The following is a 13,587-nucleotide window of genomic DNA, read 5'->3' as shown; positions in this document are numbered from 1 at the left end:
GTCACACGGGCCATGGTAGGTTGCAGACACAGGTTACAGCAGCACACGCAGTGTTGGTGTTGTCCTGTGGAAAGTCAGGAATCAAGTGAGGATTTAGATAGAAAATGGAAGTCATGTCCGCGGCGGTGTACACCGTCACCACAGCGGCTGATGCCCATTGGCCACTGTACTCCATAGAGCCAGATATTAACCAATGAGGAATTGCACGGCTGTGGGAGACCGCCTTCGGCCACGACGTCCAAAGTCAGCAGAGTTACCTCACTTCCACCTGTCCCTAGATACAGGACAGGCAGCTGCCATTTCATGGTGGTGGACAAGATCCAGATAATCCATAAATGCTATATTGGTGAAGATTGCACATACATTGCCATTCCCACTGTGCTAGCACATTAATGCTCTATGTACACTCAGGCGGTGGTTCCATTGTTCAAACTGTGACAGCTTATTCACTCTTAGATACCCACCACTGCGGATGAATAGGAGGAAGAGACAAGCCCCCATGCACAGACCCCTTGTGGACTTGGCTACACTGGAGGACAGGCACATAATACTGAGCTATAGACTGGACAGGGCCACAATCACAGAGCTGTGTGCCCAATTGGAGCCTGATCTGATATCAGCTATTTGTCATCCCACTGGGAACCTCCTTCTTGTGCAAGTTCTGGCAGTGCTCCATTTCCTGGCAACTGATTCTTTCCAAGTGACAGTGGGCTTGGCAGCAGAATGTCACAGCCAATGTTCTCAATCGTGCTGGCAAGGGTTCTGTCTGCCTTGGTCAAACACATGTACAGCTACATTATTTTCCCCCAGGTGGCAGACCTGGCCACTGTGAAGGTAGGATTCTATGAAATGGGACATATACCCAATATTATTGTTGCAAAAGATGGAACACATATTGCGTTTGTCCCCCCTGGGCGAATGAACAGGTGTTTAGGAATCGGAAATGTTTCCACTTACTCAATGTGCAAATGGTGTTCCTGGCGGACCAGTACATCTCCCACGTCACTGCCAAGTATCCTGGGTTGGTGCACAATGCCTTTGTTCTGAGGAATAGCAGGATCCCAAATGTGATGGCACAACTACAAAGGCACCGAGTGTGGCTAATAGGTGAGCTTGAGTCCCCATCCAATATATGTCAGTTTATGTCTTCTGGTGTTAACCCCATACCATTGTGTAAGGCTAATGTTTGTCCCTCTATACTTGCAGGTGGCTCAGGCTACCCAAAACTATCGTGACTCCTGACCGTTGTGAGGAATGCCAGGACAGAGGCTGAGAATCGTTACAATGATGCACATGGGCGAATCAGGAGGATTATCGAAAGCACCTTCGGCTTCCTGAAGCCCAGGTTTAGATGCCTGCAGTTGACAGCTGGATCCCTGTGCTACTCACCCAAGGAGGTCTGCCAGATAGTAGTGGCATACTGCATGTTGCACAGCCTGGCCCTCAGATGTCATGTGCCTTATCTGCAGGAGGAGGAGACTGGAAATGCCCCTGTTGCAACAGTGGACCCTGAGTGCAGTGGGGATAAAGAGGCAAAGAATGAGGATGTGGACAATAGAACATCAGTTATAGGTCAATACTTTCAATGACACACAGGTGAGAAAGTGTAACTGACCATTCCTCTGACTATTGTTTTATCTGTGTGGCTGTAGCAGGTTGGCATTCACTTCATTAGCATTTCAACTGACTGTCACCTATGGCTTCTCATTTTGCAGATGTTGGTGATGTAACAACTGTGTACAGATGTGATGACCACAGACAGCTCCATGTCATTAATTGCATGCTATCACATGTTTTAGATCAATTGCACATGATGTGACCATTTCCATAAATGCACATTTTCATCACATAAAACACTATTAGTCAAGTTGAGTGCAAATAATTGACTGAAATGTGCAATAGAATGGGGTAATGGTAGAGGCAAGTCCAGGGTATTGTTCCAGTCTGTCTGTAGCACAGGTCCAGTGTCCAAGGGGCCATATGAAGGGGAGCAAAGGCAGTTCAAAATGCACAAGGTGACAGGGTGGGACACAAGGCAGACATTCAAGAGGGTCTTATTTCCTGGCGATGGTCTTGGTTTTGGCAAGTGTCTCTGGCTTCAGTCTGGGTCGCAGGGAACATTTGCGAGGTGGTTCACCTTCTGCAGGGGAAGGGGTGCTGATGGCCTGTGGGTCCTGTGGCAGGGCCTCCTGCCCACTAGCTGCAGCAGGCATGGAGGGCTGATCAGTAATCTGGCTAGAGGTAGGGGCCCGCTGGTGTGATGTCCATTCCCTCATGACGTTGGCCATGTCTGCCAGCACCCCTGCTATGGAGATCATGGTGGTGTTGAGGGCCTGCACATCCTCCCTGATCTCCTGATGGTGTTCCTCCTGCACCTGCTTGTTCTCCTGCATGTTGCTAAGGATCTGGCCCATCGGGTCCTGGATTGTTGGTAAGCTCCCAGGACATTGGTGAGTGCCTCCTGGAGAATCGGTTCCCTGGGCCTGCCCCTGGCGCAAAGCGGTTCTCCCAGTGTCCCTGTTCCCCTGTGCGTGTGTCCCCTGAATGGTGTGCCCACTGCCACTGACCCCTGGTCCTTGATTGTCTTGGGTGTGAGGTGTGGACTGGGGCCCCTGTACAGGTGGGTACACTGCTGGTTGAAGTGTCCTGGGGATGTTGGGTGGGTGCTGTGGTGTTGGATACTGAGGGGGGAGGCTCTGCAGTGGACTGTTTGTGGGCTGGGGTGGCCGACTGACCAGTGGTCCCTGATGGGCCAGGTAGAGTGCTGATGTAAGGTGGATAGCTGTTGGGTTGTATCATCACTGGGGGCATCTTCGGTTGGGGGACAGGTTAGTTGTGGCACCTCCTCTCCGCTGACATTGGCTGGGGCACCTGTGGAGATTTAAGTGATGTATTATGCCTCCTGTCTGTGACAAAGTGTACATCCCTAGCTTCCCCTCTATCGTTGCTGTTGCCCTGCCACCTTTGGTTGCGTATGGTGATGTATTGAGTGATTGTTAGTTCTCCATGCTGTGCATGCTTTTGTGATGGGTGATCATGCAGGGCTGTCCATGCATTGTTGTAGCATTTAGAGCTAGGCATTGGGGTTAGTCATATGTGTAGGTGCAGTGTGTGGGACGGAGTGGAGTGATGGGAGTGAGGGGGTGAGATGGCAAGCAGGTATGGGGGGGTGATAAGTGGTAAATGTTGACTCACCAGTGTTCAGTCCTCTGGCTACTTCAGTGAGTCCCTCAGGATGCAGGATTGCCAAGAGTTCCGCCTCCCATGCTGTGAGCTGTGGGGGAGGAGGTGGGGGTCCACCGCCGGTCCTCTGGATGGCAAGCTGGTGCCTTGCTGCCACGGAACATACTTTCTCTGTAGGTCGTTCCACCTCTTCCTGATGATGATGATGTCATCCCTTGTTCTTGGATGCTGTCCCACAGCATTCACCCTATCCACGATCCTCCGCCATAGCTCCATCTTCCTGGCAATGGGTATTTGCTGTACCTGCGCTCCAAACAGCTATGGTTCTACCATGACTATTTCCTCCACCATGACCTGCAACTCCTTATCAGTGAAACGGGGGTGCCTTAGTGGGGACATGGGTGTTGTGTGGTGTGTGTTGATGAGAGGGTGTGGCGTAATTTTGTGGGGTGTGGGATGTGGGGTGCGTGACAGATGTGTGGGTAATTGTGGTGTGTGTGTATAGTTGTCTCAGTGGTCTTAGTTTCAGTCTGGTGGCAATAATTGGTGTTCGTAAGGGGTTGTGGGTAATGTGGGTGTGTGTTTTATAGTGCTGTGGGTGGGTGGGTGTGGTGTGTGTATGAGTGTCAGGTGTGTGATTTTGGTTTTGGCCAATGTTGTGCTATTTTGTATTTGGGTGTCCATTCTGAGTACGCCGGCATGTACCGCCAATGGTTTACCGCCACTGAATGTTCGCCGTGTTGATTCGTGGGTCATAATGTGGTGGGCATTGTATTGTTGGCCCAACGGTATGGGTGTTGGTACCAACACTTTAACATTGACCTTTGGGCTGAGGATTTACCACCAATGTCATGATGAAGGCCTTTATCTCTTTTCTGTATATTTTAGCCTGCTTTTAATAGAAGTTCAGGAGTAGTGATTTTAGGATAGGATTGTTAGAACTAACATCTTATCTCTTTGTCTTGTACTGACAATGGGGATGGTGTTGTAGGGATATTTTAGCGCTTTGTTTGGGCACACTTATTTTAGCGTTGGGCCTGCAACCTGTGCCCTCTTACCTAGTTTGTTTCATTTATTCTTTTTTATTATTTCAGTATGGCTTCATTTTAGTGGAGGTTTTATTATTTTTTATCAGCTGCTTTTCCAGAAATTTTTATTAGTTATTTTTGCACAACATTTCATCTTGTGCTCTGTCCAAGGCTGAATATGATAGTTTATAGAGTATTGCCTGTCCAAGAGTATGATGTCTACCATACACAGAAAAGACACATTTTCACATCAGACCAGTTCTCAGAACAACATCACCTTTGGTTATAAAACAACACACTGGCACAGACAAGGCTGGGAGGGACATTCCAGCCATCCATCTCATGCTGTACCATGTTGTTGCAGCTCTGCTGAACTTGGCCTCATCGCTTCATCCACTTGGGAGGACTGCCAAAAGACCACAGTCAAACTCATACATACTATTATACAGGTATGGGGCTTCCTTGCAGAGACTGTTACTGGGATGTAGAGCTAATACTGCTAATGCTATCATGTAAAATCTGGTGGTGCAGGGAGGGATTTTAGGTTCACTAGTGTGACAGGATGTTGGGACTTTTTATCTGTTGTATGTTCTTGGTCACAATGATAATTTTATTGTTTTTCATCTTCCTAATAATTGTAATTCATGCCTTTTTACATAGAATGTAGTTCCTTCAATAAAACATATTGAATGGCGTCCTGCTTCAGTTTTTCTTTGTATGTATGAGACTTGTGTAACTGAGATAAAGGGGTAAGATCTGTTCCACTACAACATCCCTGACAAGTCAGAGTGTCATGGGTGTCATGGGTCTGGCTGCCACATTTCACCTTTACTTTTAGGTTTGGGTGAGGTGATGCTAGTTAGGAGAAAGGGCTAGGCTACCAGATGATGTGAGATAGACTCAGTCACAACACTTGGTGGTGCTGCTGCCTGAAACCAGCAGTCTCGTCCCCATGAAGAGAGTCCTACGATGACACAGTCACTCACTCAACACTCACTATGCCACTCTACTGTGTGCTGTTTCACTATATGCCACTCCACTCCATGTCACTGCAGTGTATGCCTGTAACACTCAAAACCATTTCACTGTACACCACTCTACTGTATGCTACTTCACTCTACATTACTCAACTCAATGTCACTCCACTCCAAGCTATGCCACTGTATGCCACTCCACTCTACAACACTCCATTCTATGGTTTTCCACTGTATAACACTCCACTCTATGCCACTACACTGTCCACCACTCCACTCTACACTACTCCAGTGTAAGCTATGTCACCGTATGCCACTACACGGTACCTCATTCCACTCTACAGCACTCAAGTCTACACTACTCCACTCTATGCCACTCCAATGTACATTACTCAACTCTTGCCACTCTACTGTGCTATTCCACTGTATGCCACTACACTCTACCTCATTCCACTCTATGCCAGTCAACTCTACAAAACTGTACTGTAAACCACTCCACTCTATGCCACACCACTGTACTCCAATCCACTCTACACTTTTCCAATGTATACAGCTTCACTGTATGACACTTCACTCCATGCTCTTTGATTCAATGCCACTCCTCTGTACACCACTCTAATCTATGCTATTCCACTGTACACCACTCCACTGAACGCCACTCAACTGTATGCTACTCACTTATACCCCACTACACTCTACATCATTCTACTCTATCAATCCAGTCTATTTCCCTGCACTCTACACTACTCGATTCTTAACTATTCCACTCTGAGCTATTCCACTGTACACAACTCCATTCTCAACACTTCACTGTACCCTATTCCCCTCTATGTCACTCCATTTTTTGCCACCGTACTCAATGCCACTCCACTGTACATTATTCCTCTCTATCTCACTACACTCTACACTACTCCACTGTATGCTACTCCACTATATGCCTTTGCACTCTACACTATTCCACTCTACACCATTCCACTTTATGATGTTGTACTGTATACCACTATACTGTAGCTCACTCCTCTGTACACTGCTCCACTCTATGCCACTCCACTGTACACTACTCTTCTGTATGCTATTACACTCTACCACACTACACTCTTCGCCACTCAACTTTTCACCACTCCATTGTAGGCTATTCTAATGTACACCACTCCACTTTATGGCACTACACTCTATAACAATCCAGTGTACACTATTCCACTCTCTACCATTCCACTGTACACCATTACATTGTACCCTACTCCACTGTATGACACTCCAGTATATGCTATTCCACTGAATGCAACTACACTCTATGCCATTTAACTCTGTCATTACACTCTACCCCCACCAATGTATGCCATGCACTGTATGCTATGCCACTCTATGTCACTCCACAATACCCCACTCCACTCTACGCCACTCATCTGCACACCACTCTACTCCAAGCCATTCCATTGTACGCTATTCTAATCTATACCACTCCACTCTATAGCACTCCAGTATACACTACTCCACTGTATGCCATTCCACCCTACACTACTCCATTGTTCTCTATTTCAGTGCATGCTACTATATTGTACACCATTCCACTGTACGCCACTCAACTGTATGCCATTCCCATCTACATTATTCCACTTTACACTATTCCACTGTACACCACTCCACTCCACCCCACTCCACTCTAGCCACTCCACTCTAAGACACTCACTCTATGCCACTCCCCTGTATGCAACTCTACTTTAAGATGTTCAACTGTATGGTACTCTACTCTACGCCACTGCAATGTATGCCACTCCATTCTACCCACTGTATTCTGCGCTATTAAACAGTATGTAACTCTAATCTACCCCACTCCACTTTATCTATTCCACTCTATGCCACTCCACTCTATGCTAGTCAACTGTATGCCTCTCCACTGTATACCATTGCACTGTACTCTACTCTACTGTACACCACTCTACTGTGTGCTACTCCATTCTATGCCACTCTGCTCCACCTAGCTTCACTCCATATCACTTCACTATGCTCCACTCAACAATACTATACTACACTCAACAAGTCTTCACCACTACACTGTACCACACTATACTCCACTGTATAGCACTAGACTGTACAGCAATGTAAACACTGTACTCAATGCCACTGTACAGCAATCTACTTTACTCTATAGCATTTAACGACACTCTACTCCACTCTACAACAATCTACACAACCTTGTCTATGCCACTTCACCCAAGTTGATATACTCTATTTTATGAGACTCTACTCCACTGCACTTCACTATGCTCTACTACCGCAGTCTACATGACTCCCCTGTATGCTACTCTATGCCACTCATCTGTACGACAGTCTATCCCACCCCACTCTGCCATGATGTTCTGCACTCTACTATACTCCACAACACTGCACTTTACAACACTTTAATCCAGTATGTGACACACTGCTGTACTCCCTTCCATGACACTTTCTGACACTCTACAATCCACAATTCTTGTCCACTGTACCACACGCCAATCTACTCTACAACAATTTACTCAACTGTATACTATTCCACCCCACTCTACTGAACTCCACATCATTGTACTCTAGAATATACTACTCCACTCTGCACTATGCTATTCCACTGGACTCCACTACACTCTACTCCACTCCATAACACTTTATGTGTGGGTGGCACTGTACAACAGTCCACTCTACACCACCCCACTGCACCACACTCCATTCTACTCTATACAATCCCACAGTACAAAACTCTACTACACTCTGTGCCACACTATTCAGAACTGTACTCCTCTCTATGCCCCTACACTATACTGCACGACCCTCTATTTCACTCTATGCCCCTATACCCCAGTGTACAATACTGTACTCTACTTTACTACACTTTCCTACACTCTTTTACACAGCCCTCCACTGTATTGACACAGCTCTCCACAACGGACTACATTCTCCTCGGCGACCTCAATTTCCACCTGGATAACTACAATGACCACAACACATCTTCCCTACTGGAGAACCTCACCACCCTGGGACTCAAACTGGTCACTTTGACAACCCACGCAGCAGAACACATGCTCAACTCCATCTTGTTCGCCAGCAACAACATCCACATCACCCATACCTCCAAACTCCACTGCATCCACTTCTCCTTCACCAAACACACCCAACATCTCCGTGCCCACCACCCCCACAAAGAAGCTGGAACAAGGTTTCCGAAGAACAACACACCACCGCCCTCTGCCAAACACCACTGCCGGCCACCACAGACATCAGTACTCAACCTCCACCAATGGATCTCAGACTGCGCAAAAATTCTGCCCTCTCAAGAAACCCTCCGACAAGCAATCACGCAAGAAAATCTGCTGGTTCTCCCCCTCCCTCCAAGAGTCCAAGCGAACCTGAAGATGGCTTGAGAAAAGATGGAGAAGCAGCAAGACTCTAGCCGGACGAGCAGCCTTCAAAACCAGCATCACCCCCACCACTGCATCAGAATCACAAAGAAAACAGCCATTCAGGAATGCATCAACACCAAAGCACACAACAGAAAGAACTCTTCACCACGATCAAAGAATTCACCAAAGACAGCATAGACTCCACAGACATTCCCCCTCCCAAAACCTCTACGACAACCTTGCCACCATCTTCTACTACAAGATATTAGACATCTATGACAGCTTCACCACCCAGGACCCTCCCACCCCACCCGCAAACACTGCACCCAGGGGACCCAGTTCCCAGCCAATCCTGCACAACTCAAGTCTACACTACTCGACTTTATGCCACTCCAATGTACATTACTCAACTCTTGCCACTCTACTGTGCTATTCCACTGTATGCCACTACACTCTACCTCATTCCACTCTATGCCAGTCAACTCTACAAAACTGTACTGTAAACCACTCCACTCTATGCCACACCACTGTACTCCAATCCACTCTACACTTTTCCAATGTATGCAACTTCACTGTATGACACTTCACTCCTTGCTCTTTCATTCAATGCCACTCCTCTGTACACCACTCTAATCTATGCTATTCCACTGTACACCACTCCACTGTACGCCACTCAACTCTATGCCACTCACTTATACCCCACTACACTCTACATCATTCTACTCTGTCAATCCAGTCTATTTCCCTGCTCTCTACACTACTCGATTCTTAACTATTCCACTCTGAGCTATTCCACTGTACACAACTCCATTCTCAACAATTCACTGTACCCTATTCCCCTCTTTGTCACTCCATTCTTTGCCACTGTACTCAATGCCACTCCACTGTACATTATTCCTTTCTATTCCACTACACTCTACACTACTCCACTGTATGCCACTCCACTATATGCCTTTGCACTCTACACTATTCCACTCTACACCACTCCACGTTATGCTATTGTACTGTATACCACTATACTGTAGCTCACTCCTCTGTACACTGCTCCACTCTATGCCACTCCACTGTACACTACTCTTCTGTATGCTATTACACTCTACCACACTACACTCTTCGCCACTCAACTTTTCACCACTCCATTGTAGGCTATTCTAATGTACACCACTCCACTTTATGGCACTACACTCTACAATAATCCACTGTACGCTATTCCACTCTATACCATTCCACTGTACACCATTACATTGTACCCTACTCCACTGTATGACACTCCAGTATATGCTATTCCACTGAATGCAACTACACTCTATGCCATTTAACTCTGTCATTACACTCTACCCCCACCAATGTATGCCATGCACTGTATGCTATGCTACTCTATGTTATTCCACTATACCCCACTCCACTCTACGCCACTCATCTGCACACCACTCTACTCCAAGCCATTCCATTGTATGCTATTCCAATCTATACCACTCGACTCTATGGCACTCCAGTATACACCTCTCCACTGTATGCCATTCCACCCTACACTACTCCATTGTTCTCTATTTCAGTGCATGCTACTATATTGTACACCCTTCCACTGTATGCCACTCAACTGTATGCCATTCCCATCTACATTACTCCACTTTACACTATTCCACTGTACACCACTCCACTCCACCCCACTCCACTCTAGCCACTCAACTCTAAGACACTCACTCTATGCCACTCCTCTGTATGCAACTCTACTTTAAGATGTTCCACTGTATGGCACTCTACTCTACGCCACTGCAATGTATGCCACTCCATTCTACCCACTGTATTCTATGCTATTATACAGTACGTAACTCTAATCTACCCCACTCCACTTTATCTATTCCACTCTATGCCACTCCACTGTATGCTAGTCAACTGTATGCCTCTCCACTGTATGCTATTGCATTGTACTCTACTCTGCTGTGCACCACTCTACTGTATGCTACTCCATTCGATGCCACTCTACTCCACCTAGCTTCACTCCATATCACTTCACTATGCTCCACTCAACAATACTATACTACACTCAACAAGTCTTCACCCCTCCACTGTACCACACTATACTCCACTGTATAGCACTAGACTGTACAGCAATGTAAACACTGTACTCAATGCCACTCTACAGCAACCTACTTTACTCTATAGCATTTAACAACACTCTACTCCACTCTACAACACTCTACACAACCCTGTCTATGCCACTTCACCCAAGTTAATATACTCTATTTTATGAGACTCTACTCCACTGTACTTCACTATGCTCCACTACTGCAGTCTACATGACTCCCCTGTATGCTACTCTATGCCACTCATCTGTACGATAGTCTATCCCACTCCACTCTGCCATGATGTACTGCACTCTACTATACTCCACAACACTGCACTTTACAACACTTTAATCCAATATGTGACACACTGCTGTTCTCCCTTCCATGACGCTTTCTGACACTCTACAATCCACCATTCTTCTCCACTGTACCACACACCAATCTACTCTACAACACTTTACTCAACTGTATACTATTCCACCCCACTCTACTGAACTCCACATCATTGTACTCTAGAATATACTACTCCACTCTACACTATGCTATTCCACTGGACTCCACTACACTATACTCCACTCCATAACACTTTACACCACTCTGTGGGTGGCACTGTACGACAGTCCACTCTACACCACCCCACTGCACCACACTCCATTCTACTCTATACAATCCCACAGTACAAAACTCTACTACACTCTGTGCCACACTATACAGAACTGTACTCCACTCTATGCCCCTACACTATACTGCACAACCCTCTACTTCACTCTATGCCCCTACACCCCAGTGTACAACACTGTACTCTACTTTACTACACTTTACTACACTCTTTTACACAGCCCTCCACTGTATTGACACAGCTCTCCACAACGGACTACATTCTCCTTGGCGACCTCAATTTCCACCTGGATAACCACAATGACCACAACACATCTTCCCTACTGGAGAACCTCACCACCCTGGGACTCAAACTGGTCATTTTGACAACCCACGCAGCAGAACACATGCTCAACTCCATCTTGTTTGACAGCAACAACATCCACATCACCCACACCTCCAAACTCCACTGCATCCACTTTTCCTTCACCAAACACACCCAACATCTCTGTGCCCACCACCCCCACAAGGAAGCTGGAACAAGGTTTCCGAAGAACAACACACCACCGCCCTCCGCCAAACACCACTGCCGGCCACCACATACATCAGTACTCACCCTCCACCAATGGATCTCAGACTGCGCAAAAATTCTGCCCCCTCAAGAAACCCTCTGACAAGCAATCACGCAAGAAAGCCTGCTGGTTCTCCCCCTCCCTCCAAGAGTCCAAGAGAACCTGAAGATGGCTTGAGAAAAGATGGAGAAGCAGCAAGACTCTAGCCGGCCGAGCAGCCTTCAAAACCAGCATCACCACCACCACCACCACTGCATCAGAATCACAAAGAAAACAGCCATTCAGGAATGCATCAACACTAAAGCACACAACAGAAAGAACTCTTCACCATGATCAAAGAATTCACCAAAACCAGCATAGACTCCACAGACATTCCCCCTCCCAAAACCTCTACGACAACCTTGCCACCATCTTCTACTGCAAGATATTAAACATCTATGACAGCTTCACCACCCAGGACCCTCCCACGCCAACCGCAACCATAGCACCCAAAGGACCCAGTTCCCAGCCAACCCTGCACAACTGGACCACTCTCTCCACTGATGACATCCAGAAGATCATGAAAACAATCCACTCCAGAGCCCCCTCGGACCCATGCCCCCACCACACCATCAACCGAGCCAGCTCCACTATTGCCCCTGATCAATGCCACACCATCAACTGCTCCATCGAGTGTGCCACCTTCCCAGAAGACTGAAATCACACAGAAATCAACCCACTGCTGAAGAATCCCTCTGTCGACCCGATGGACCTCACGAACTTCACACCCATCTTGCTGCTCTCCTTCCCAGCCAAAGTAATTGAGAAGGCCATCAATGCCCAACTCACCAAATTCATCGAAACCTTGCCTTAGACACCACCCAATCAGGCTTCAGAAGCAACCACAGCATGAGACCGCACTCCTGGCAGCAACGGACATCCCCACTCTCCTCGACTGAGGCAAAACTGCAGCCCTCATCCTCCTGGACCTGTCCGCCGCCTTTGACACTGTCTCCTACCACACCCTCTGCACTAGACTCCACGACACTGGCATATGCAGCAAAGCCTTAGAGTGGATCCACTCTTTGCTCACCGGCCAAACCTAGCGAGTCAGAATCCAACCGTTCTCCTCACAACTGACAGAGATCAGCTGCGGAATTCCTCAGGGCTCTCATTGAGCCCCACCCTCTTTAACATCTACATGTCCTCACTCGCTAACATCATCAGAAATCACAGACTCAGCACTGTCTCCTACTCAATGATACTCAGCTGATCCTCTCCCTCACCGACAAGCCTACAACGGCAAAAAGCAACTTCCACAACAGAATGAAGACAGTTGCCACCTGGATGAAGGACAGCTGCCTGAAACTCAAATCTGACAAGACCGAGGCCCTCTGTCTGGGATGACTCCTGGTGACCCTCAGCACCCAGAACCCCACCACACCCACCGACCATGTACACAACCTGAGCATCATCCTAGACTCCTCGATCTCAACGAACTGCCAAATCAATGATGCCTCATCCTCGTGTTTTCACACACTCCACCTGCTCTGAAAGATTTTCAAATGGAGCCCGATCGAATCCAGGAGAACAGTCACCCAGGCACTCGTCACCAGCAAATTAGACTACAGCAACACACTCTATGGCAGCAGCATCCAAACACTCCAAAAGAAACTGAAGAGAATCCAGAACGCCTCACCCTGGCTCATCTTTGGACATCCCATGCCGCAACCACATCTCCAGTCACCTGAGAGACCTTCACTGGCTCCTGATCAACAAAAGAATCACCTTCCAGCTCCTCAATGCATGCA

This window comes from Pleurodeles waltl, chromosome 3_1, assembly GCF_031143425.1.
Source record: "Pleurodeles waltl isolate 20211129_DDA chromosome 3_1, aPleWal1.hap1.20221129, whole genome shotgun sequence".
Lineage (NCBI taxonomy): Eukaryota > Metazoa > Chordata > Amphibia > Caudata > Salamandridae > Pleurodeles > Pleurodeles waltl.
This window is presented reverse-complemented; position numbering follows the sequence as displayed.